At 41.1% G+C, this 25,217-nt stretch overlaps 2 non-coding genes across 2 annotated transcripts; both read left to right on the top strand.

Annotated features, from left to right (window-relative positions):
• The first annotated feature begins 2,710 nt into the window (after window positions 1-2,710).
• TRNAF-GAA (transfer RNA phenylalanine (anticodon GAA)) lies at window positions 2,711-2,783 on the top strand. The gene has a single exon. It is a non-coding gene; the product is annotated as a tRNA-Phe (tRNA).
• Window positions 2,784-22,196: 19,413 nt separating this feature from the next.
• Window positions 22,197-22,269, top strand: TRNAF-GAA (transfer RNA phenylalanine (anticodon GAA)). The gene has a single exon. It is a non-coding gene; the product is annotated as a tRNA-Phe (tRNA).
• Window positions 22,270-25,217: the final 2,948 nt, after the last annotated feature.

Raw genomic sequence — 25,217 nt, 5'->3', positions numbered from 1 at the left:
TCCTCCTTCTAAACTTGCTTCCACCTCTCTTACCTTCAGGTTTGACAATGAATATTTCCCATTTCATGCTTTTTTGTAAAGTAAACTCTTGTCTGCATTACCTTCCACTTCCCCTTGAACACAGAAGTCAGTAGTCAGATGACATTGCTTACCTACTCATGCCAAATATATCTGGGTAATATAGTGCTAGTCCATTCAGAGTTAAAAAAACAACTACCTAACCTGGATCCCAAAAATGCTATTTACCCATTGCACCAGTTAATTGCGGAATGATACAGGACTCCTTAAAACATATCTCTACCATATGAGGTTAAAAATCCAGGTCCTGCATCTATTTTGTTAAATGGTTTAAATTAAAGTATGAAGACCACAAATATAAGCAGGCCGAAATAGCTCAGTTGGGAGAGCGTTAGACTGAAGATATAAAGGTCCCTGATTCAATCCCGGGTTTCGGCACAGTTGAGAGGTTCCTTGCTTCTAACGAAATAGGTCTTGGAATCAGCTGTAGTACTTTTTTCTCTATCAACATTTTTATCAACTGATCTACAAAATTATCAATTCAACATAGACTTTGCTTTCTGTCCTCCTTTTAAACTTTCTTCCATCTATCTAGCCTTCAGGTTTGACTATGAATGTTTCCCATTTCGTCCTTTTTTGTAAAGTAAACTCTTGTCTGCATCACATTCCACTTCCCCTTGAACACAGATGTCAGTAGTCAGATGACATTGCTTACCTACTCATGCCAAATATATCTGGGTAATATATTGCTAGTCCATTCAGAGTTAAAAAAACAACTACCTAACCTGGATCCCAAAAATGCTATTTACCCATTGCACCAGTTAACTGCGGAATGATACAGGACTCCTTAAAACATATCTCTACCATATGAGGTTAAAAATCCAGGTCCTGCATCTATTTTGTTAAATGGTTCAAATTAAAGTATGAAGACCCCAGCTATCAGAAGGCTGAAATAGCTCAGTTGGGAGAGCGTTAGACTGAAGATCTAAAGGTCCCTGGTTCAATCCCGGGTTTCGGCACAGTTGAGAGGTTCCTTTCTTCTAACAAAATAGGTCTTGGAATCAGCTGTAGCACTTTTTCTCTATTCATCAAAGTTTTCCAACTGATCTACAACACAATCAATTTAACATAGACTTTGCTTTATGTCCTCCTTCTAAACTTGCTTCCAGCTCTCTTACCTTCAGGTTTGACAATGAATATTTCCCATTTCATGATTTTTGTAAAGTAAACTCTTGTCTGCATTACCTTCCACTTCCCCTTGAACACAGATGTCAGTAGTCAGATGACATTGCTTACCTACTCATGCCAAATACGTCTGGGTAATATAGTGCTAGTCCTTTCGGAGTTAAAAAAAAAAAATTACCTAACCTGGATCCCAAAAATATTATTTACCCATTGCACCAGTTAATTGCGGAATGATGCAGGACTCCTTAAAACATATCTCTACCTTATGAGGTTAAAAATCCAGGTCCTGCATCTATTTTGTTAAATGGTTTAAATTAAAGTATGAAGACCACAGCTATAAGCAGGCTGAAATATCTCAGTTGGGAGAGCGTTAGACTGAAGATCTAAAGGTCCCTGGTTTAATCCCGGGTTTCGGCACAGTTGAGAGGTTCCTTGCTTCTAACAAAATAGGTCTTGGAATCAGCTGTAGTACTTTTTTCTCTATCAACATTTTTATCAACTGATCTACAAAATGATCAATTCAACATAGACTTTGCTTTCTGTCCTCCTTTTAAAGTTTCTTCCACCTATCTTGCCTTCAGGTTTGACTATGAATGTTTCCCATTTCGTCCTTTTTTGTAAAGTAAACTCTTGTCTGCATCACATTCCACTTCCCCTTGAACACAGATGTCAGTAGTCAGATGACATTGCTTACCTACTCATGCCAAATATATCTGGGTAATATAGTGCTAGTCCATTCAGAGTTAAAAAAACAACTACCTAACCTGGATCCCAAAAATGCTATTTACCCATTGCACCAGTTAACTGGGGAATGATACAGGACTCCTTAAAACATATCTCTACCATATGAGGTTAAAAATACAGGTCCTGCATCTATTTTGTTAAATGGTTTAAATTAAAGTATGAAGACCACAGATATAAGCAGGCCAAAATAGCTCAGTTGGGAGAGCGTTAGACTGAAGATCTAAAGGTCCCTGGTTCAATCCCGGGTTTCGGCACAGTTGAGAGGTTCCTTGCTTCTAACAAAATAGGTCTTGGAATCAGCTGTAGTACTTTTTTCTCTATCAATATTTTTATCAACTGATCTACAAAATGATCAATTCAACATAGACTTTGCTTTCTGTCCACCTTTTAAACTTTCTTCCACCTATCTTGCCTTCAGGTTTGACTATGAATGTTTCCCATTTCGTCCTTTTTTGTAAAGTAAACTCTTGTCTGCATCACATTCCACTTCCCCTTGAACACAGATGTCAGTAGTCAGATGACATTGCTTACCTACTCATGCCAAATATATCTGGGTAAAATAGTGCTAGTTCATTCAGAGTTAAAAAAAACAACTACCTAACCTGGATCCCAAAAATGCTATTTACCCATTGCACCAGTTAACTGCGGAATGATACAGGACTCCTTAAAACATATCTCTACCATATGAGGTTAAAAATCCAGGTCCTGCATCTATTTTGTTAAATGGTTCAAATTAAAGTATGAAGACCCCAGCTATCAGAAGGCCGAAATAGCTCAGTTGGGAGAGCGTTAGACTGAAGATCTAAAGGTCCCTGGTTCAATCCCGGGTTTCGGCACAGATGAGAGGTTCCTTGCTTCTAACAGAATAGGTCTTGGAATCAGCTGTAGTACTTTTTCTCTATTCATCAAATTTTTTCCAACTGATCTACAACACAATCAATTTAACACGGGTTGCTCACCTGTTTTCATTTGCTAAAGGATTGTTGGACTGCGAGCACGGCGGATTTGCTCTTCCTTCAGCCTTCCTTCTCCACTCCTCGCGGAACCCGCTTCGCGGGTCCCGCATCGCCTGCGGATTCACTGGACTGCGCTGTTTGAATTGCGCTGTGGACAACTGCTGGAAGTGAGACACGAACTACTCTGGTTCATCTTCTGGGGCGGTGGTGTGTGCAGGGCTGCGAGCGAGGGCAGGCGCAGGACTTCAAGTCCCAGGAGCGCCTGACCCTCGGCATTTCCATCAGCTGACACGCTCTCCCTGCTGGCTCCTCCCCCACCTCAGCGCTGCTAAAACCTGTGTGCCAGAGACTCTCGCTGGATTGCTCACCTGTTTTCATTTGCTAAAGGATTGTTGGACTGCGAGCACAGCGGATTTGCTCTTCCTTCAGCCTTCCTTCTCCACTCCTCGCGGAACCCGCTTCTCGGGTCCCGCATCGCCTGCGGATTCACTGGACTGCGCTGTTTGAATTGCGCTGTGGACAACTGCTGGAAGTGAGACACGAACTACTCTGGTTCATCTTCTGGGGCGGTGGTGTGTGCAGGGCTGCGAGCGAGGGCAGGCACAGGACTTCAAGTCCCAGGAGCGCCTGACCCTCGGCATTTCCATCAGCTGACACGCTCTCCCTGCTGGCTCCTCCCCCGCCTCAGCGCTGCTAAAACCTGTGTGCCAGAGACTCGAGCTGGATTGCTCACCTGTTTTCATTTGCTAACGGATTGTTGGACTGCGAGCACGGCGGATTTGCTCTTCCTTCAGCCTTCCTTCTCCACTCCTCGCGGAACCCGCTTCGCGGGTCCCGCATCGCCTGCGGATTCACTGGACTGCGCTGTTTGAATTGCGCTGTGGACAACTGCTGGAAGTGAGACACGAACTACTCTGGTTCATCTTCTGGGGCGGTGTTGTGTGCAGGGCTGCGAGCGAGGGCAGGCGCAGGACTTCAAGTCCCAGGAGCGCCTGACCCTCGGCATTTCCATCAGCTGACACGCTCTCCCTGCTGGCTCCTCCCCGCCTCAGCGCTGCTAAAACCTGTGTGCCAGAGACTCTCGCTGGATTGCTCACCTGTTTTCATTTGCTAAAGGATTCTTGGACTACGAGCACGGCGGATTTGCTCTTCCTTCAGCCTTCCTTCTCCACTCCTCGCGGAACCCGCTTCGCGGGTCCCGCATCGCCTGCGGATTCACTGGACTGCGCTGTTTGAATTGCGCTGTGGACAACTGCTGGAAGTGAGACACGAACTACTCTGGTTCATCTTCTGGGGCGGTGGTGTGTGCAGGGCTGCGAGCGAGGGCAGGTGCAGGACTTCAAGTCCCAGGAGCACCTGACCCTCGGCATTTCCATCAGCTGACACGCTCTCCCTGCTGGCTCCTCCCCCGCCTCAGCGCTGCTAAAACCTGTGTGCCAGAGACTCTCGCTGGATTGCTCACCTGTTTTCATTTGCTAAAGGATTGTTGGACTGCGAGCACGGCGGATTTGCTCTTCCTTCAGCCTTCCTTCTCCACTCCTCGCGGAACCCGCTTCGCGGGTCCCGCATCGCCTGCGGATTCACTGGACTGCGCTGTTTGAATTGCGCTGTGGACAACTGCTGGAAGTGAGACACGAACTACTCTGGTTCATCTTCTGGGGCGGTGGTGTGTGCAGGGCTGCGAGCGAGGGCAGGCGCAGGACTTCAAGTCCCAGGAGCGCCTGACCCTCGGCATTTCCATCAGCTGACACGCTCTCCCTGCTGGCTCCTCCCCCACCTCAGCGCTGCTAAAACCTGTGTGCCAGAGTCTCTCGCTGGATTGCTCACCTGTTTTCATTTGCTAAAGGATTGTTGGACTGCGAGCACAGCGGATTTGCTCTTCCTTCAGCCTTCCTTCTCCACTCCTCGCGGAACCCGCTTCTCGGGTCCCGCATCGCCTGCGGATTCACTGGACTGCGCTGTTTGAATTGCGCTGTGGACAACTGCTGGATGTGAGACACGAACTACTCTGGTTCATCTTCTGGGGCGGTGGTGTGTGCAGGGCTGCGAGCGAGGGCAGGCACAGGACTTCAAGTCCCAGGAGCGCCTGACCCTCGGCATTTCCATCAGCTGACACGCTCTCCCTGCTGGCTCCTCCCCCGCCTCAGCGCTGCTAAAACCTGTGTGCCAGAGACTCGAGCTGGATTGCTCACCTGTTTTCATTTGCTAACGGATTGTTGGACTGCGAGCACGGCGGATTTGCTCTTCCTTCAGCCTTCCTTCTCCACTCCTCGCGGAACCCGCTTCGCGGGTCCCGCATCGTCTGCGGATTCACTGGACTGCGCTGTTTGAATTGCGCTGTGGACAACTGCTGGAAGTGAGACACGAACTACTCTGGTTCATCTTCTGGGGCGGTGTTGTGTGCAGGGCTGCGAGCGAGGGCAGGCGCAGGACTTCAAGTCCCAGGAGCGCCTGACCCTCGGCATTTCCATCAGCTGACACGCTCTCCCTGCTGGCTCCTCCCCCGCCTCAGCGCTGCTAAAACCTGTGTGCCAGAGACTCTCGCTGGATTGCTCACCTGTTTTCATTTGCTAAAGGATTCTTGGACTACGAGCACGGCGGATTTGCTCTTCCTTCAGCCTTCCTTCTCCACTCCTCGCGGAACCCGCTTCGCGGGTCCCGCATCGCCTGCGGATTCACTGGACTGCGCTGTTTGAATTGCGCTGTGGACAACTGCTGGAAGTGAGACACGAACTACTCTGGTTCATCTTCTGGGGCGGTGGTGTGTGCAGGGCTGCGAGCGAGGGCAGGCGCAGGACTTCAAGTCCCAGGAGCGCCTGACCCTCGGCATTTCCATCAGCTGACACGCTCTCCCTGCTGGCTCCTCCCCCGCCTCAGCGCCTCTAAAACCTGTGTGCCAGAGACTCTCGCTGGATTGCTCACCTGTTTTCATTTGTTAAAGGATTGTTGGACTCCGAGCACGGCGGATTTGCTCTTCCTTCAGCCTTCCTTCTCCACTCCTCGCGGAACCCGATTCGCGGGTCCCGCATCGCCTGCGGATTCACTGGACTGCGCTGTTTGAATTGCGCTGTGGACAACTGCTGGAAGTGAGACACGAACTACTCTGGTTCATCTTCTGGGGCGGTGGTGTGTGCAGGGCTGCGAGCGAGGGCAGGCGCAGGACTTCAAGTCCCAGGAGAGCCTGAACCTCGGCATTTCCATCAGCTGACACGCTCTCCCTGCTGGCTCCTCCCCTGCCTCAGCACTGCTATAAATCTCCTTCTAGGCACCGCGACGCGGGAGCGCGCCGGGAGAAGCCCGGGACAAGGGCGGGACCGTCTGAGGCCATCAGAGGCCGAAGTAGGCTGGGCTGGGCCCCCTCCCTTTCATCTTTGGTATTACTTAGTCTGTCAATTTCCTACATATAGCGGTATCGTACTATCAGGGTTGTATTGTGTCTCAGTGCTTTGTAATTTTCTAAATATTCCATTTTCTGTAAATTTTCTCATGACGGCTAAAAAACTTCTGGTCGTGTTCTAGTAGGGAGATCTGGGTCCAAAACGAAATCTAACCCTTTACGTAATAAAATTACGTCCTCAATGCAATTGAAAGGCCAATGTCAGCTTTTCAATTTATGGGATAAAGGGAAGGATAAGTCGGTTGAGATGCAGCCCCCAAGTGAAGCTCTAGAGTATAATGTTTCTGAGCCAGCTAACACGGTTAATAACGTTACCTCTAGTTTGGGCTTGGTTCCCGGTCAATCTCTATTCATACCTGCTAGCCCCGAAATAGTAAGGGGTTCGCCTTTGATATCCACTGATTCACAACTGAAATTTAATCTATCTCTTGAGTCCTCGGGATGTAATGTTCTGAAACCTGACATTATCGTCCCCCCTCAAGCCTCTCTCATGGTAGCTCCCAAAGTTATAGTGAATACTAGTAATTTTTCAGTTTTGCCGGCTAATCCTGCCATCCCAGAGGGCGATTTTACATTACCAGATATTGATTTAACAGCTCATAAAGATCTGATGAGACCTTCACAGGGGAAATCCAGGGCTATTCCAAATACAAACGAAGTTATAACTATTTCAAGTGCGGGCCCTCTAAGTAGTACCCCTTCTAATAAATTAGATTTTTCCCTTGCTCAACTAAATTTTACTTCCTGTTCTGGCCCCAATTTGAACAATTTACCGGAGGGTTCCCCAAGTATTAACGGGAGGCTAATTTCCAATTCATTATCTTCTTTGGAATCTTTATTATCTTCTATTCTGAGTCTACTTGAAAAATTTGTTGGAGGCTCTGAGTGTATTTTTGACACTGTAACTCAAATCTTAAGAGTACTTTTGCAAAATAAGAGTGGACCAGTGTCTGAATGCCTCTCAATGCCCGCTACTCCGTTGGAGATCCCTAATAAGAGATCTCCGAGTGGTCAAGTAGTATTGGACTCAGCTCAAATGCTTCTTCATACGGAAGGCCTAAAAGTAAAGAATCCAGTAGCTCTACCAGCTGACCTTAAGATTTTTAAGGCGGCTTCGGCAGGTGCTAACTGCATAGTTACTCACAATGACAAGATAGATGTAGTACCTACTTCCCCGGCTAACCAAAACTTGGAAACTCCCTCTCTCTTCCCTATATTCTCATTACAGTCAAAAAAAGAGGAGGAGGTCTCTACAGCTAATCCTGGAAATGTTGAAAAATCGGTTCCCCTAAAACAAAAAAAGATCAGAATAAAGAAGAGAAAACCCATTCGAAGATTTTCTAAAAAAAGACAGAGAAAACTCCTGTTTGAAAAAAGTTTGGAACCAATTCTAGAAAATCCCCCCCAGTCTGAGCAGTCCTCCGCCTCTCAGGAAGATATCATTGCTTCCCCTAAGGTGGATCTAACATCTACAGGATCAGGTCCTATAAGTTCCACTAACCCCTTCCTCCCTAATGTTTCTTTACCCCCTGCCAATCCTTTCCTTTCCTCTCTCAATCCCTCAGCAAAGCCTTTCCAAGATGCATCCACAATTGCAGTTATTACTCTGGTGCCTCCTAAGGAAAAAATAAATGTAGATACTTTGTTTCTTGATTTTTCTCCCTTATTTGATACTGATTTAATTCTAAACAGATCTGCCTTACTTATCTGTTTTCAAGAGATTGAAAGCCTAAAATTAATCCAAACGTCTGATTTGGATGTGGTATTTCTTCTTAATTCTTTGGTAGGGAGATCAACAAGGGCGAAATTTCAATCTAAAGTGGTGCTAAATCTTATTCTACAGTGGGCTGAGGAATTACAAATCAGAGGGATAGATGTTACTCCATACTTCGGGGAAAAACGAAATCAAAGTGCTCTTTCCAATTTGTCATCTTCCTCTAATACTGGTTTGATGCTGTCTGATTGGTCCACTTCTAGATCGGAGGACTTAAAAATATGTGTGTCTAGAAATGAAAGGCAAGTTTTGTACAAAAACCCTGCCCCTCTTAAACAAACCTTGAAGGATGATCAGTCTAAATGGAGTTGGTTACCAGGAGTTTTATCGAGTAAATCTTCTTCCTGCCCCAAACCGCACTCAAATTTTTAACAGAGAGCTGAAGCTCATTTCTTGGAATACTGCAGGTTTTAAAGATCACAAGGAGAAACTATGTTTCTTGCGCTCCCTAGAGGCGGATATAATCTGTTTACAAGAAACGTGGGTGGAAGGTAGATTAACTCTAGGAAAAGAGTACTTTGTCCTAGAAGATAGTGCAACCTCCTCCAGGAGAGGCCATGCAAAGAGAGGAATAGCATGTCTGTTATCAAATAGAATAAATTGGAATTACTCTCATTATCTTGATCCAGGGAAATTATTCCAGGCAATAACTTTAAAAAATGTATTCAAGGATTGCCCTAATAGATCTCTTGTTGTGATAAACATTTATTTTCCCCCAAACTGTTGTTTCAATGAAGGTTTAAAAACACTCTTCTCTTTTCTAACTAAAACTATGGATACTACCCCTTCACTTTATGTATTAATGCTTGGGGATTTGAATTGCAACATATCCAATTGTGGACTTGATTTGTTTAGAAACAAATTTAGGGAAGAGTCTCTGAGTATACCCCAGGCCCAGTTCCCGCCTAAAGTTAAATCTAACAAAAGAGGTAAACTAGTCCTAGAAGGTCTACATAAAGTTGATTGTTTAATAGTAAATGGGAGACTCCCCTCTGATACCCCGGCAGCTTTTACGCATAAATCAAATAAGGGAAAATCTATTATTGACTATATAATTGTAGATAATGCTTTCCTTTCCCTGTTGAAAGATATGAATGTCATTGAGACCAATCTTAGTGACCATAATGTGTTGATGCTTACAGTTTCCCTCAGTCCACCAATGGCGGATTCTTGGAGCATTGATACGGATATGGTGAATTTTGACTCCAACTCAGGGAAATGTTTTTGGAATTTTCGTTCCTTTGAAGTTTGGTGTCCCTCTTGAACTCGACTGTCGAGAGTTTATCCCTCTGGGAGGGGAGAGAACTGTTGGGATTTGCTGACTTTTTAGAATTAGTAACTTCTTTAGCTAAAAAGAAATCCTGTGTGAAAAAACCCTTAGCAGTCCCCCAACCCCTTCGGGCAATAAACATAGAAATAAATAAAGTAATAAGGGGGCAATATTTATCATTTACACAAGAAGCCAACCTTAAGTTGGCAATTTTAATAAGAAGGAGATCCAGGCTTAAGGCTCGTTTAAAACGAAATAAGGAAGACTCAATATGGACACAACTTAGGGAAGCTTCTTATAACGGCCAAGCCAAGACTTTCTGGTCTTTAATTGGCAAAGGTTGTGGTACTAGAGTCAGTCCTACACCTATTGCCATTGAGGAACAGATTTGGGTCCAATATATTGAGAATTTGTACAGTAATAATAATTCACAATTACATAATGTGGAATCTTATGTTGACTCACGTGTATTTGATTGTCCATCCGAAAAAGAAATTGAATTTGCTATTAAGAACATGCGCTGCTCTGGTGCGATGGGACCAGACAAAGTCCCCATCTCTGTATTAAAACAACAGAGTGAACTATGGAGCAAAATCCTTTTTCCCGTGTTTAAATTTTGCTTTTCTAGCGGAATAGTCCCCCCTTCCTGGAAAGGGAGTATCCTTGTTCCTTTATATAAAAAAGGGGCAAGAGACCTTCCTCAAAACTATCGTCAAATTGCTTTGCTTGATGCTATTGGTAAGGTTTTCGCAAAATGTATTCTCTCTCTAATTAACAAATGGGTAACTGAGTTCAAAATCCTGCCTCTTGAACAAACGGGTTTCAGGCAAAAGCACGGAACTTTAGACAACTTGATGGCACTGCAGGTTATCACGGAAAAATATGTGAAAGTTCGTGGTGGGCAGGTATATGGTGCTTTTATTGACTTCTCCACCGCATTTGATAAAGTGGACAGAACATTGCTGTGGAGAAAGTTATTTGATTTAGGGATGCCCCCTTTTCTCATTAAGTTAATCCGTGCCCTTTACTCAGATACCTGGTGCAGAGTCCTGCTGGGAGGTGAACGAGGTTTATCTAAAATAATTCCCACATCCAACGGGTTAAAGCAAGGTTGCCTTTTGGCCCCTTTGCTTTTTTCTCTTTATACAGTTGATCTACCTCTTGCACTCTCAGCTTGCTCTGGTATTGCCCCGACCTTGGGGGGCGTTCCGATTGCATGCCTTATGTATGCAGATGACATTTTGATTCTCGATCTTACCCCGAAGGGCCTGAATAACCGCCTGCAAGTGCTTTGTGAATACGCTGAAAACCATTATCTGTTGATAAACACTGCAAAAAGTAAAGTGATGTGTATGGCTGGTAGGAAGAAATCTAAATTTCCTAACTTTCCATGGGTAGTAGGGGGTCAAAAATTGGAAATTGTGAAGTCCTATACCTTCCTTGGTAAAATTGTCACAAGTAATCTAAGTGACAAAGCGCATATGGACAATAACTCCCGGAAGGCTATCTCACAGGGAAAGAGTCTAGTATCCTTGTATAAAGCCACAGGTAGAAGGCATTTTTCTATTTTACTGGATGTATTCAGAGCGAAAGTACCTGCCTCCCTATTATACGGAATAGAGCTAATTGACCAAAAAAAGTGGAGTTTCTTAAACTCCTCGGAAGGAAAAATTTTGCGTAGTTTACTATCTGTTAGCACAGCACATTCTACTGCTTCCTTGAGACAGGAACTCGGCTTACGCAGCAGCTGGGTTCAAGGTTTGGCCAGCATCATACGCTGGGTTGTAAGTATTGCAAAAAGTGAGTCTAATACCTTAGGACATCTCATAAAAAATGAATTGCTGGGAAACTTTAATGACCATTCTTCGATTGTAAAAAGTTTCATATATGCAGTGGCCCTATTGAAATTGGATAGAGAGATTCTATTTTCTATATCCTCTTATCAATTAAAAACCATCTTGAAGTCCTCCACATGGGAACTTGGGTTTAGACAGGATAGAGATTTCCGGTTGTTGAAAAAAGGCCGTACCCCTGTTATTGAGTCCTGTACTCTGAGGAAAGCTCAACCCTACACTCACTGGAACATCTCTCATCGCGTTAGACGCTTAGTGTTTTTAATAAGACAGGACCTGCTTCCGTTGAAATCTCTTTATGCCAGATGGTATGGCCACTCAGCACTCTGTGATTTTTGTCAGATGTATGACCAGGACTTGGTTCATGTCATTTTTGTTTGTCCTGCCTTGATGCCTTTTAGGCGAAGATGGTTAAGACCAATTTGCCTACAACTCAACATTTTATCAGCCTCTTCTTTTCAGGCGGCCCTGATTAATCCACCAAATGAAATGTTTTGCTTTAAACTGTACAGTTTCTTCATATGTTTTTTGGACCTGTATTAAGATGGTAATTTTTCATTGTTGTTTATTTGTTGCTATTGCATAATCGACATTTTATGTTTTAATTGCTTTGGTATGTATATTTTGTCTTTTATGTGGACCTCGTAAAGAGTTCCGTTATCATAATAAATAAAACTTGAAACTTGAAACAATCAATTTAACATAGACTTTGCCTTATGTCCTCCTTCTAAACTTGCTTCCACCTCTCTTACCTTCAGGTTTGACAATGAATATTTCCCATTTCATGCTTTTTTGTAAAGTAAAATCTTGTCTGCATTACCTTCCACTTCCCCTTGAACACAGATGTCAGTAGTCAGATGACATTGCTTACCTACTCATGCCAAATACGTCTGGGTAATATAGTGCTAGTCCATTGGGAGTTAAAAAAAAAAATGACCTAACCTGGATCCCAAAAATATTATTTACCCATTGCACCAGTTAATTGCGGAATGATACAGGACTCCTTAAAACATATCTCTACCATATGAGGTTAAAAATCCAGGTCCTGCATCTATTTTGTTAAATGGTTTAAATTAAAGTATGAAGACCACAGATATAAGCAGGCCGAAATAGCTCAGTTGGGAGAGAATTAGACTGAAGATCTAAAGGTCCCTGGTTCAATCCCGGGTTTCGGCACATTTGAGAGGTTCCTTGCTTCTAACAAAATAGGTCTTGGAATCAGCTGTAGTACTTTTTTCTCTATCAACATTTTTATCAACTGATCTACAAAATGATCAATTCAACATAGACTTTGCTTTCTGTCCTCCTTTTAAACTTTCTTCCACCTATCTTGCCTTCAGGTTTGACTATGAATGTTTCCCATTTCATCCTTTTTTGTAAAGTAAACTCTTGTCTGCATCACATCCCACTTCCCCTTGAACACAGATGTCAGTAGTCAGATGACATTGCTTACCTACTCATGCCAAATATATCTGGGTAATATAGTGCTAGTCCATTCAGAGTTAAAAAAACAACTACCTTAACTGGATCCCAAAAATGCTATTTACCCATTACACCAGTTAACTGCGGAATGATACAGGACTCCTTAAAACATATCTCTACCATATGAGGTTAAAAATCCAGGTCCAGCATCTATTTTGTTAAATGGTTCAAATTAAAGTATGAAGACCCCAGCTATCAGAAGGCTGAAATAGCTCAGTTGGGAGAGCGTTACACTGAAGATCTAAAGGTCCCTTGTTCAATCCCGGGTTTCGGCACAGCTGAGAGGTTCCATGCTTCTAACAAAATAGGTCTTGGAATCAGCTGAGGTACTTTTTCTCTGTTCATCAAATTTTTTCCAACTGATCTACAACACAATCAATTTAACATAGACTTTGCTTTATGTCCTCCTTCTAAACTTGCTTCCACCTCTCTTACCTTCAGGTTTGACAATGAATATTTCCCATTTCATGCTTTTTTGTAAAGTAAACTCTTGTCTGCATTACCTTCCACTTCCCCTTGAACACAGATGTCAGTAGTCAGATGACATTGCTTACCTACTCATGCCAAATATATCTGGGTAATATAGTGCTAGTCCATTCAGAGTTAAAAAAACAACTACCTAACCTGGATCCCAAAAAGGCTATTTACCTATTGCACCAGTTAATTGCGGAATGATACAGGACTCCTTAAAACATATCTCTACCATATGAGGTTAAAAATCCAGGTCCTGCATCTATTTTGTTAAATGGTTTAAATTAAAGTATGAAGACCACAGATATAAGCAGGCCGAAATAGCTCAGTTGGGAGAGCATTAGACTGAAGATCTAAAGGTCCCTGGTTCAATCCCGGGTTTCTGCACATTTGAGAGGTTCCTTGCTTCTAACAAATTAGGTCTTGGATTCAGCTGTAGTACTTTTTTCTCTATCAACATTTTTATCAACTGATCTACAAAATGATCAATTCAACATAGACTTTGCTTTCTGTCCTCCTTTTAAACTTTCTTCCACCTATCTTGCCTTCAGGTTTGACTATGAATGTTTCCCATTTCGTCCTTTTTTGTAAAGTAAACTCTTGTCTGCATCACATTCCACTTCCCCTTGAACACAGATGTCAGTAGTCAGATGACATTGCTTACCTACTCATGCCAAATATATCTGGGTAATATAGTGCTAGTCCATTCAGAGTTAAAAAAACAACTACCTAACCTGGATCCCAAAAATGCTATTTACCCATTGCACCAGTTAACTGCGGAATGATACAGGACTCCTTAAAACATATCTCTACCATATAAGGTTAAAAATCCAGGTCCTGCATCTATTTTGTTAAATGGTTCAAATTAAAGTATGAAGACCCCAGCTGTCAGAAGGCCGAAACAGCTCAGTTGGGAGAGCGTTACACTGAAGACCTAAAGGTCCCTTGTTCAATCCCGGGTTTCGGCACAGATGAGAGGTTCCATGCTTCTAACAAAATAGGTCTTGGAATCAGCTGAGGTACTTTTTCTCTGTTCATCAAATTTTTTCCAACTGATCTACAACAAAATCAATTTAACATAGACTTTGCTTTATGTCCTACTTCTAAACTTGCTTCCACCTTTCTTACCTTCAGGCTTGACAATGAATATTTCCCATTTCATGCTTTTTTGTAAAGTAAACTGTTGTCTGCATTACCTTCCACTTCCCCTTGAACACAGATGTCAGTAGTCAGATGACATTGCTTACCTACTCATGCCAAATACGTCTGGGTAATATAGTGCTAGTCCATTCGGAGTTAAAAAAAAAAATGACCTAACCTGGATCCCAAAAATATTATTTACCCATTGCACCAGTTAACTGCGGAATGATACAGGACTCCTTAAAACATATCTCTACCATATGAAGTTAAAAATCCAGGTCCTGCATCTATTTTGTTAAATGGTTCAAATTAAAGTATGAAGACCCCAGCTATCAGAAGGCCGAAATCGCTCAGTTGGGAGAGCGTTAGACTGAAGATCTAAAGGTCTCTGGTTCAATCCTGGGTTTTGGCACAGTTGAGAAGTTCCTTGCTTCTAACAAAATAGGTCTTGGAATCAGCTATAGTACTTTTTCTCTATTCATCAAACTTTTTCCAACTGATCTACAACACAATCAATTTAACATAGACTTTGCTTTATGTCCTCCTTCTAAACTTGCTTCCACCTCTCTTACCTTCAGGTTTGACAATTAATATTTCCCATTTCATGCTTTTTTGTAAAGTAAACTCTTGTCTGCATTACCTTCCACTTCCCCTTGAACTAAGATGTTAGTAGTCAGATGACATTGCTTACCTACTCATGCCAAATATATCTGGGTAATATAGTGCTAGTCCATTCAGACTTAAAAAAACAACTACCTAACCTTGAACCCAAAAATGCTATTTACCCATTGCACCAGTTAATTGCGGAATGATACAGGACTCCTTAAAACATATCTCTACCATATGAGGTTAAAAATCCAGGTCCTGCATCTATTTTGTTAAATGGTTTAAATTAAAGTATGAAGACCACAGATATAAGCATGCCGAAATAGCTCAGTTGGGAGAGCATTAGACTGAAGATCTAAAGGTTCCTGGTTCAATCCCCAGTTTGGCACAGTTGAGAGGTTCCTTGCTTCTAACAAAATAGGTCTTGGAATCAGCTGTAGTACTTTTTTCTCTATCAACATTTTTATCAACTGATCTACAAAATGATCAATTCAACATAGACTTTGCTTTCTGTCCTCCTTTTAAACTTTCTTCCACCTATCTTGCCTTCAGGTTTGACTATGAATGTTTCAAATTTCGTCCTTTTTTGTAAAGTAAACTCTTGTCTGCATCACATTCCACTTCCCCTTGAAAACAGATGTCAGTACTCAGATGACATTGCTTACCTACTCATGCCAAATATATCTGGGTAATATAGTGCTAGTCCATTCAGAGTTAAAAAACAACTACCTAACCTGGATCCCAAAAATGCTATTTACCCATTGCACCAGTTAACTGCGGAATGATACAGGACTCCTTAAAACATATCTCTACCATATGAGGTTAAAAATCCAGGTCCTGCATCTATTTTGTTAAATGGTTCAAATTAAAGTATGAAGACCCCAGCTATCAGAAGGCTGAAATAGCTCAGTTGGGAGAGCGTTAGACTGAAGATCTAAAGGTCCCTGGTTCAATCCTGGGTTTCGGCACAGTTGAGAGGTTCCTTGCTTCTAACAAAATAGGTCTTGGAATCAGCTGTGGTATTTTTTCTCTATTCATCAAAGTTTTACAACTGATCTACAACACAATCAATTTAACATAGACTTTGCCTTATGTCCTCCTTCTAAACTTGCTTCCACCTCTCTTACCTTCAGGTTTGACAATGAATATTTCCCATTTCATGCTTTTTTGTAAAGTAAAATCTTGTCTGCATTACCTTCCACTTCCCCTTGAACACAGATGTCAGTAGTCAGATGACATTGCTTACCTACTCATGCCAAATACGTCTGGGTAATATAGTGCTAGTCCATTTGGAGTTAAAAAAAAAAAAATGACCTAACCTGGATCCCAAAAATATTATTTACCCATTGCACCAGTTAATTGCGGAATGATACAGGACTCCTTAAAACATATCTCTACCATATGAGGTTAAAAATCCAGGTCCTGCATCTATTTTGTTAAATGGTTTAAATTAAAGTATGAAGACCACAGAGATAAGCAGGCCGAAATAGCTCAGTTGGGAGAGAATTAGACTGAAGATCTAAAGGTCCCTGGTTCAATCCCGGGTTTCGGCACATTTGAGAGGTTGCTTGCTTCTAACAAAATAGGTCTTGGAATCAGCTGTAGTACTTTTTTCTCTATCAACATTTTTATCAACTGATCTACAAAATGATCAATTCAACATAGACTTTGCTTTCTGTCCTCCTTTTAAACTTTCTTCCACCTATCTTGCCTTCAGGTTTGACTATGAATGTTTCCCATTTCGTCCTTTTTTGTAAAGTAAACTCTTGTCTGCATCACATCCCACTTCCCCTTGAACACAGATGTCAGTAGTCAGATGACATTGCTTACCTACTCATGCCAAATATATCTGGGTAATATAGTGCTAGTCCATTCAGAGTTAAAAAAACAACTACCTCAACTGGATCCCAAAAATGCTATTTACCCATTGCACCAGTTAACTGCGGAATGATACAGGACTCCTTAAAACATATCTCTACCATATGAGGTTAAAAATCCAGGTCCTGCATCTATTTTGTTAAATGGTTCAAATTAAAGTATGAAGACCCCAGCTATCAGAAGGCTGAAATAGCTCAGTTGGGAGAGCGTTACACTGAAGATCTAAAGGTCCCTTGTTCAATCCCGGGTTTCGGCACAGATGAGAGGTTCCATGCTTCTAACAAAATAGGTCTTGGAATCAGCTGAGGTACTTTTTCTCTGTTCATCACATTTTTTCCAACTGATCTACAACACAATCAATTTAACATAGACTTTGCTTTATGTCCTCCTTCTAAACTTGCTTCCACCTTTCTTACCTTCAGGCTTGACAATGAATATTTCTCATTTCATGCTTTTTTGTAAAATAAACTGTTGTCTGCATTACCTTCCACTTCCCCTTGAACACAGATGTCAGTAGTCAGATGACATTGCTTACCTACTCATGCCAAATACGTCTGGGTAATATAGTGCTAGTCCATTCGGAGTTAAAAATAAAAAATGACCTAACCTGGATCCCAAAAATATTATTTACCCATTGCACCAGTTAACTGCGGAATGATACAGGACTCCTTAAAACATATCTCTACCATATGAAGTTAAAAATCCAGGTCCTGCATCTATTTTGTTAAATGGTTCAAATTAAAGTATGAAGACCCCAGCTATCTGAAGGCTGAAATAGCTCAGTTGGGAGAGCGTTAGACTGAAGATCTAAAGGTCTCTGGTTCAATCCCGGATTTTGGCACAGTTGAGAAGTTCCTTGCTTCTAACAAAATAGGTCTTGGAATCAGCTATAGTACTTTTTCTCTATTCATCAAACTTTTTCCAACTGATCTACAACACAATCAATTTAACATAGACTTTGCTTTATGTCCTCCTTCTAAACTTGCTTCCACCTCTCTTACCTTCAGGTTTGACAATTAATATTTCCCATTTCATGCTTTTTTGTAAAGTAAACTCTTGTCTGCATTACCTTCCACTTCCCCTTGAACTAAGATGTCAGTAGTCAGATGACATTGCTTACCTACTCATGCCAAATATATCTGGGTAATATAGTGCTAGTCCATTCAGAGTTAAAAAAACAACTACCTAACCTGGAACCCAAAAATGCTATTTACCCATTGCACCAGTTAATTGCGGAATGATACAGGACTCCTTAAAACATATCTCTACCATATGAGGTTAAAAATCCAGGTCCTGCATCTATTTTGTTAAATGGTTTAAATTAAAGTATGAATACCACAGATATAAGCATGCCGAAATAGCTCAGTTGGGAGAGCATTAGACTGAAGATCTAAAGGTCCCTGGTTCAATCCCCAGTTTTGGCACAGTTGAGAGGTTCCTTGCTTCTAACAAAATAGGTCTTGGAATCAGCTGTAGTACTTTTTTCTCTATCAACATTTTTATCAACTGATCTACAAAATGATCAATTCAACATAGACTTTGCTTTCTGTCCTCCTTTTAAACTTTCTTCCACCTATCTTGCCTTCAGGTTTGACTATGAATGTTTCAAATTTCGTCCTTTTTTGTAAAGTAAACTTTTGTCTGCATCACATTCCACTTCCCCTTGAACACAGATGTCAGTAGTCAGATGACATTGCTTACCTACTCATGCCAAATATATCTGGGTAATATAGTGCTAGTCCATTCAGAGTTAAAAAACAACTACCTAACCTGGATCCCAAAAATGCTATTTACCCATTGCACCAGTTAACTGCGGAATGATACAGGACTCCTTAAAACATATCTCTACCATATGAGGTTAAAAATCCAGGTCCTGCATCTATTTTGTTAAATGGTTCAAATTAAAGTATGAAGACCCCAGCTATCAGGAGGCTGAAATAGCTCAGTTGGGAGAGCGTTAGACTGAAGATCTAAAGGTCCCTGGTTCAATCCCGGGTTTCGGCACAGTTGAGAGGTTCCTTGCTTCTAACAAAATAGGTCTTGGAATCAGCTGTAGTATTTTTTCTCTATTCATCAAAGTTTTCCAACTGATCTACAACACAATCAATTTAACATAGACTTTGCTTTATGTCCTCCTTCTAAACTTGCTTCCACCTCTCTTACCTTCAGGTTTGACAATTAATATTTCCCATTTCATGCTTTTTTGTAAAGTAAACTCTTGTCTGCATTACCTTCCACTTCCCCTTGAACTAAGATGTCAGTAGTCAGATGACATTGCTTACCTACTCATGCCAAATATATCTGGGTAATATAGTGCTAGTCCATTCAGAGTTAAAAAAACAACTACCTAACCTGGAACCCAAAAATGCTATTTACCCATTGCACCAGTTAATTGCGGAATGATACAGGACTCCTTAAAACATATCTCTACCATATGAGGTTAAAAATCCAGGTCCTGCATCTATTTTGTTAAATGGTTTAAATTAAAGTATGAATACCACAGATATAAGCATGCCGAAATAGCTCAGTTGGGAGAGCATTAGACTGAAGATCTAAAGGTCCCTGGTTCAATCCCCAGTTTTGGCACAGTTGAGAGGTTCCTTGCTTCTAACAAAATAGGTCTTGGAATCAGCTGTAGTACTTTTTTCTCTATCAACATTTTTATCAACTGATCTACAAAATGATCAATTCAACATAGACTTTGCTTTCTGTCCTCCTTTTAAACTTTCTTCCACCTATCTTGCCTTCAGGTTTGACTATGAATGTTTCAAATTTCGTCCTTTTTTGTAAAGTAAACTTTTGTCTGCATCACATTCCACTTCCCCTTGAACACAGATGTCAGTAGTCAGATGACATTGCTTACCTACTCATGCCAAATATATCTGGGTAATATAGTACTAGTCCATTCAGAGTTAAAAAACAACTACCTAACCTGGATCCCAAAAATGCTATTTACCCATTGCACCAGTTAACTGCGGAATGATACAGGACTCCTTAAAACATATCTCTACCATATGAGGTTAAAAATCCAGGTCCTGCATCTATTTTGTTAAATGGTTCAAATTAAAGTATGAAGACCCCAGCTATCAGGAGGCTGAAATAGCTCAGTTGGGAGAGCGTTAGACTGAAGATCTAAAGGTCCCTGGTTCAATCCCGGGTTTCGGCACAGTTGAGAGGTTCCTTGCTTCTAACAAAATAGGTCTTGGAATCAGCTGTAGTATTTTTTCTCTATTCATCAAAGTTTTCCAACTGATCTACAACACAATCAATTTAACATAGACTTTGCTTTATGTCCTCCTTCTAAACTTGCTACCACCTCTCTTACCTTCAGGTTTGACAATGAATATTTCCCATTTCATGCTTTTTTGTAAAGTAAACTCTTGTCTGCATTACCTTCCACTTCCCCTTGAACACAGATGTCAGTAGTCAGATGACATTGCTTACCTACTCATGCCAAATACGTCTGGGTAATATAGTGCTAGTCCATTCGGAGTTAAAAAAAAAAAATGACCTAACCTGGATCCCTAAAATATTATTTACCCATTGCACCAGCTAACTGCTGAAAGATACAGGACTCCTTAAAACATATCTCTAACATATAAGGTCAAATATCCAGGTCATGCATCTATTTAGTTAAATCGTTCACATCAAAGTATGAAGACGACAGCTAGCAGCAGGCCGAAATAGCTCAGTTGGGAGAGCGTTAGACTGAATATCTAAAGGTCCCTGGTTCAATCCCGGTTTTCGGCAACGTTGAGAGGTTTCTTGTTTCTCACAAAGTAAGTCTTGTAATCAGCTGTAGTACTTTTTTCTCTATCAACATTTTTATCAACTGATCTACAAAATGATCAATTCAACATAGACGTTGCTTTCTGTCCTCCTTTTAAACTTTCTTCCACCTATCTTGCCTTCAGGTTTGACTATGAATGTTTCCCATTTCGTCCTTTTTTGTAAAGTAAACTCTTGTCTGCATCACATTCCACTTCCCCTTGAACACAGATGTCAGTAGTCAGATGACATTGCTTACCTACTCATGCCAAGTATATCTGGGTAATATAGTGCTAGTCCATTCAGAGTTAAAAAACACAACTGCCTAACCTGGATCCCAAAAATGCTATTTACCCATTGCACCAGTTAACTGCGGAATGATACAGGACTCCTTAAACCATATCTCTACCATATGAGGTTAAAAATCCAGGTCCTGCATCTATTTTGTTAAATGGTTCAAATTAAAGTATGAAGACCCCAGCTATCAGAAGGCTGAAATAGCTCAGTTGGGAGACCGTTAGACTGAAAATCTAAAGGTCCCTGGTTCAATCCCGGGTTTCGGCACAGTTGAGAGGTTCCTTGCTTCAAACAAAATAGGTCTTGGAATCAGCTGTAGTACTTTTTCTCTATTCATCAAAGTTTTCCAACTGATCTACAACACAATCAATTTAACATAGACTTTGCTTTATGTCCTCCTTCTAAACTTGCTTCCACCTCTCTTACCTTCAGGTTTGACAATGAATATTTCCCATTTTATGCTTTTTTGTAAAGTAAACTCTTGTCTGCATTACCTTCCACTTCCCCTTGAACACAGATGTCAGTAGTCAGATGACATTGCTTCCCTACTCATGCCAAATACGTCTGGGTAATATAGTGCTAGTCCATTCGGAGTTAAAAAAAAAAATGACCTAACCTGGATCCCAAAAATATTATTTACCCATTGCACCAGTTAATTGCGGAATGATACAGGACTCCTTAAAACATATCTCTACCATATGAGGTTAAAAATCCAGGTCCTGCATCTATTTCGTTAAATGGTTTAAATTAAAGTATGAAGACCACAGCTATAAGCAGGCCGAAATAGCTCAGTTGGGAGAGCGTTAGACTGAATATCTAAAGGTCCCTGGTTCAATCCCGGTTTTCGGCAATGTTGAGAGGTTTCTTGTTTCTCACAAAGTAAGTCTTGTAATCAGCTGTAGTACTTTTTCTCTATCAACATTTTTATCAACTGATCTACAAAATGATCAATTCAACATAGACTTTGCTTTCTGTCCTCCTTTTAAACTTTCTTCCACCAATCTTGCCTTCAGGTTTGACTATGAATGTTTCCCATTTCGTCCTTTTTTGTAAAGTAAACTCTTGTCTGCATCACATTCCACTTCCCCTTGAACACAGATGTCAGTAGTCAGATGACATTGCTTACCTACTCATGCCAAATATATCTGGGTAATATAGTGCTAGTCCATTCAGAGTTAAAAAAACAACTACCTAACCTGGATCCCAAAAATGCTATTTACCCATTGTACCAGTTAACTGGGGAATGATACAGGACTCCTTAAAACATATCTCTACCATATGAGGTTAAAAATCCAGGTCCTGCATCTATTTTGTTAAATGGTTCAAATTAAAGTATGAAGACCCCGCCTATCAGAAGGCCGAAATAGCTCAGTTGGGAGAGCGTTAGACTGAAGATCTAAAGGTCCCTGGTTCAATCCCAGGTTTCGGCACAGTTGAGAGGTTCCTTGCTTCTAACAAAATAGGTCTTGGAATCAGCTGTAGTACTTTTTCTCTATTCATCAAATTTTTTCCAACTGATCTACAACACAATCAATTTAACATAGACTTTGCTTTATGTCCTCCTTCTAAACTTGCTTCCACCTCTCTTACTTTCAGGTTTGACAATGAATATTTCCCATTTCATGCTTTTTTGTAAAGTAAACTCTTGTCTGCATTACCTTCCACTTCCCCTTGAACACAGATGCAGATGTCAGTAGTCAGATGACATTGCTTACCTACTCATGCCAAATACGTCTGGGTAATATAGTGATAGTCCATGCAGAGTTAAAAAAAAAAATGGCCTAACCTGGATCCCAAAAATATTATTTACCCATTGCACCAGTTAACTGCTGAATGATACAGGACTCCTTAAAACGTATCTCTAACATATAAGGTCAAATATCCAGGTCATGCATCTATTTAGTTAAATGGTTAAAATCAAAGTATGAAGACTACAGCTAGCAGCAGGCCGAAATAGCTCAGTTGGGAGAGCGTTAGACTGAATATCTAAAGGTCCCTGGTTCAATCCCGGTTTACGGCAATGTTGAGAGGTTTCTTGTTTCTCACAAAGTAAGTCTTGTAATCAGCTGTAGTACTTTTTTCTCTATCAACATTTTTATCAACTGATCTACAAAATGATCAATTCAACATAGACGTTGCTTTCTGTCCTCCTTTTAAACTTTCTTCCACCTATCTTGCCTTCAGGTTTGACTATGAATGTTTCCCATTTCGTCCTTTTTTGTAAAGTAAACTCTTGTCTGCATCACATTCCACTTCCCCTTGAACACAGATGTCAGTAGTCAGATGACATTGCTTACCTACTCATGCCAAATATATCTGGGTAATATATTGCTAGTCCATTCAGAGTTAAAAAAACAACTACCTAACCTGGATCCCAAAAATGCTATTTACCCATTGCACCAGTTAACTGCGGAATGATACAGGACTCCTTAAAACATATCTCTACCATATGAGGTTAAAAATCCAGTTCCTGCATCTATTTTGTTAAATGGTTCAAATTAAAGTATGAAGACCCCAGCTATCAGAAGGCTGAAATAGCTCAGTTGGGAGAGCGTTAGACTGAAGATCTAAAGGTCCCTGGTTCAATACCGGGTTTCGGCACAGTTGAGAGGTTCCTTTCTTCTAACAAAATAGGTCTTGGAATCAGCTGTAGCACTTTTTCTTTATTCATCAAAGTTTTCCAACTGATCTACAACACAATCAATTTAACATAGACTTTACTTTATGTCCTCCTTCTAAACTTGCTTCCACCTCTCTTACCTTCAGGTTTGACAATGAATATTTCCCATTTCATGCTTTTTTGTAAAGTAAACTCTTGTCTGCATTACCTTCCACTTCCCCTTGAACACAGATGTCAGTAGTCAGATGACATTGCTTACCTACTCATGCCAAATACGTCTGGGTAATATAGTGCTAGTCCATTCGGAGTTAAAAAAAAAATAAATGACCTAACCTGGATCCCAAAAATATTATTTACCCATTGCACCAGTTAATTGCGGAATGATACAGGACTCCCTAAAACATATCTCTACCATATGAGGTTAAAAATCCAGGTCCTGCATCTATTTTGTTAAATGGTTCAAATTAAAGTATGAAGAGCCCAGCCATCAGAAGGCCGAAATAGCTCACTTGGGAGAGCGTTAGACTGAAGATCTAAAGGTCCCTGGTTCAATCCCGGGTTTCGGCACAGTTGAGAGGTTCCTTGCTTCTAATAAAATAGGTCTTGGAATCAGCTGTAGTACTTTTTCTCTATTCATCGAATTTTTTCCAACTGATCTACAACACAATCAATTTAACATAGACTTTGCTTTATGTCCTCCTTCTAAACTTGCTTCCACCTCTCTTACCTTCAGGTTTGACAATGAATATTTCCCATTTCATGCTTTTTTGTAAAGTAAACTCTTGTCTGCATTACCTTCCACTTCCCCTTGAACACAGATGTCAGTAGTCAGATGACATTGCTTACCTACTCATGCCAAATACGTCTGGGTAATATAGTGCTAGTCCATTCGGAGTTAAAAAAAAAATGACCTAACCTGGATCCCAAAAATATTATTTACCCATTGCACCAGTTAACTGCTGAATGATACTGGACTCCTTAAAACATATCTCTAACATATAAGGTCAAATATCCAGGTCATGCATCTATTTAGTTAAATGGTTCAAATCAAAGTATGAAGACTACAGCTAGCAGCAGGCCAAAATAGCTCAGTTGGGAGAGCGTTAGACTGAAGATTTAAAGGTCACTGGTTCAATCCTGGGTTTCGGCACAGTTGAGAGGTTCCTTGCTTCTGAGAAAATAGTTCTTGGAATCAGCTGTAGTACTTTTTTCTCTATCAACATTTTTATCAACTGATCTACAACACAATCAATTTAACATAGACTTTGCTTTATGTCCTCCTTCTAAACTTGCGTCCACCTCTCTTACCTTCAGGTTTGACAATGAATATTTCCGATTCCATGATTTTTGTAAAGTAAACTCTTGTCTGCATTACCTTCCACTTCCCCTTGAACACAGATGCCAGTAGTCAGATGACATTGCTTACCTACTCATGCCAAATACGTCTGGGTAATAAAGTGCTAGTCCTTTCGGAGTTAAAAAAAAAAAAATTACCTAACCTGGATCCCAAAAATATTATTTACCCATTGCACCAGTTAATTGCGGAATGATGCAGGACTCCTTAAAACATATCTCTACCTTATGAGGTTAAAAATCCAGGTCCTGCATCTATTTTGTTAAATGGTTTAAATTAAAGTATGAAGACCACAGCTATAAGCAGGCTGAAATATCTCAGTTGGGAGAGCGTTAGACTGAAGATCTAAAGGTCCCTGGTTTAATCCCGGGTTTCGGCACAGTTGAGAGATTCCTTGCTTCTAA

Source organism: Lissotriton vulgaris, chromosome 8, assembly GCF_964263255.1.
Source record: "Lissotriton vulgaris chromosome 8, aLisVul1.2, whole genome shotgun sequence".
Taxonomy (NCBI): domain Eukaryota; kingdom Metazoa; phylum Chordata; class Amphibia; order Caudata; family Salamandridae; genus Lissotriton; species Lissotriton vulgaris.
The sequence above is the reverse complement of the archived record's forward strand: the minus strand, read 5'-3'. Positions and strand labels throughout refer to the sequence as shown.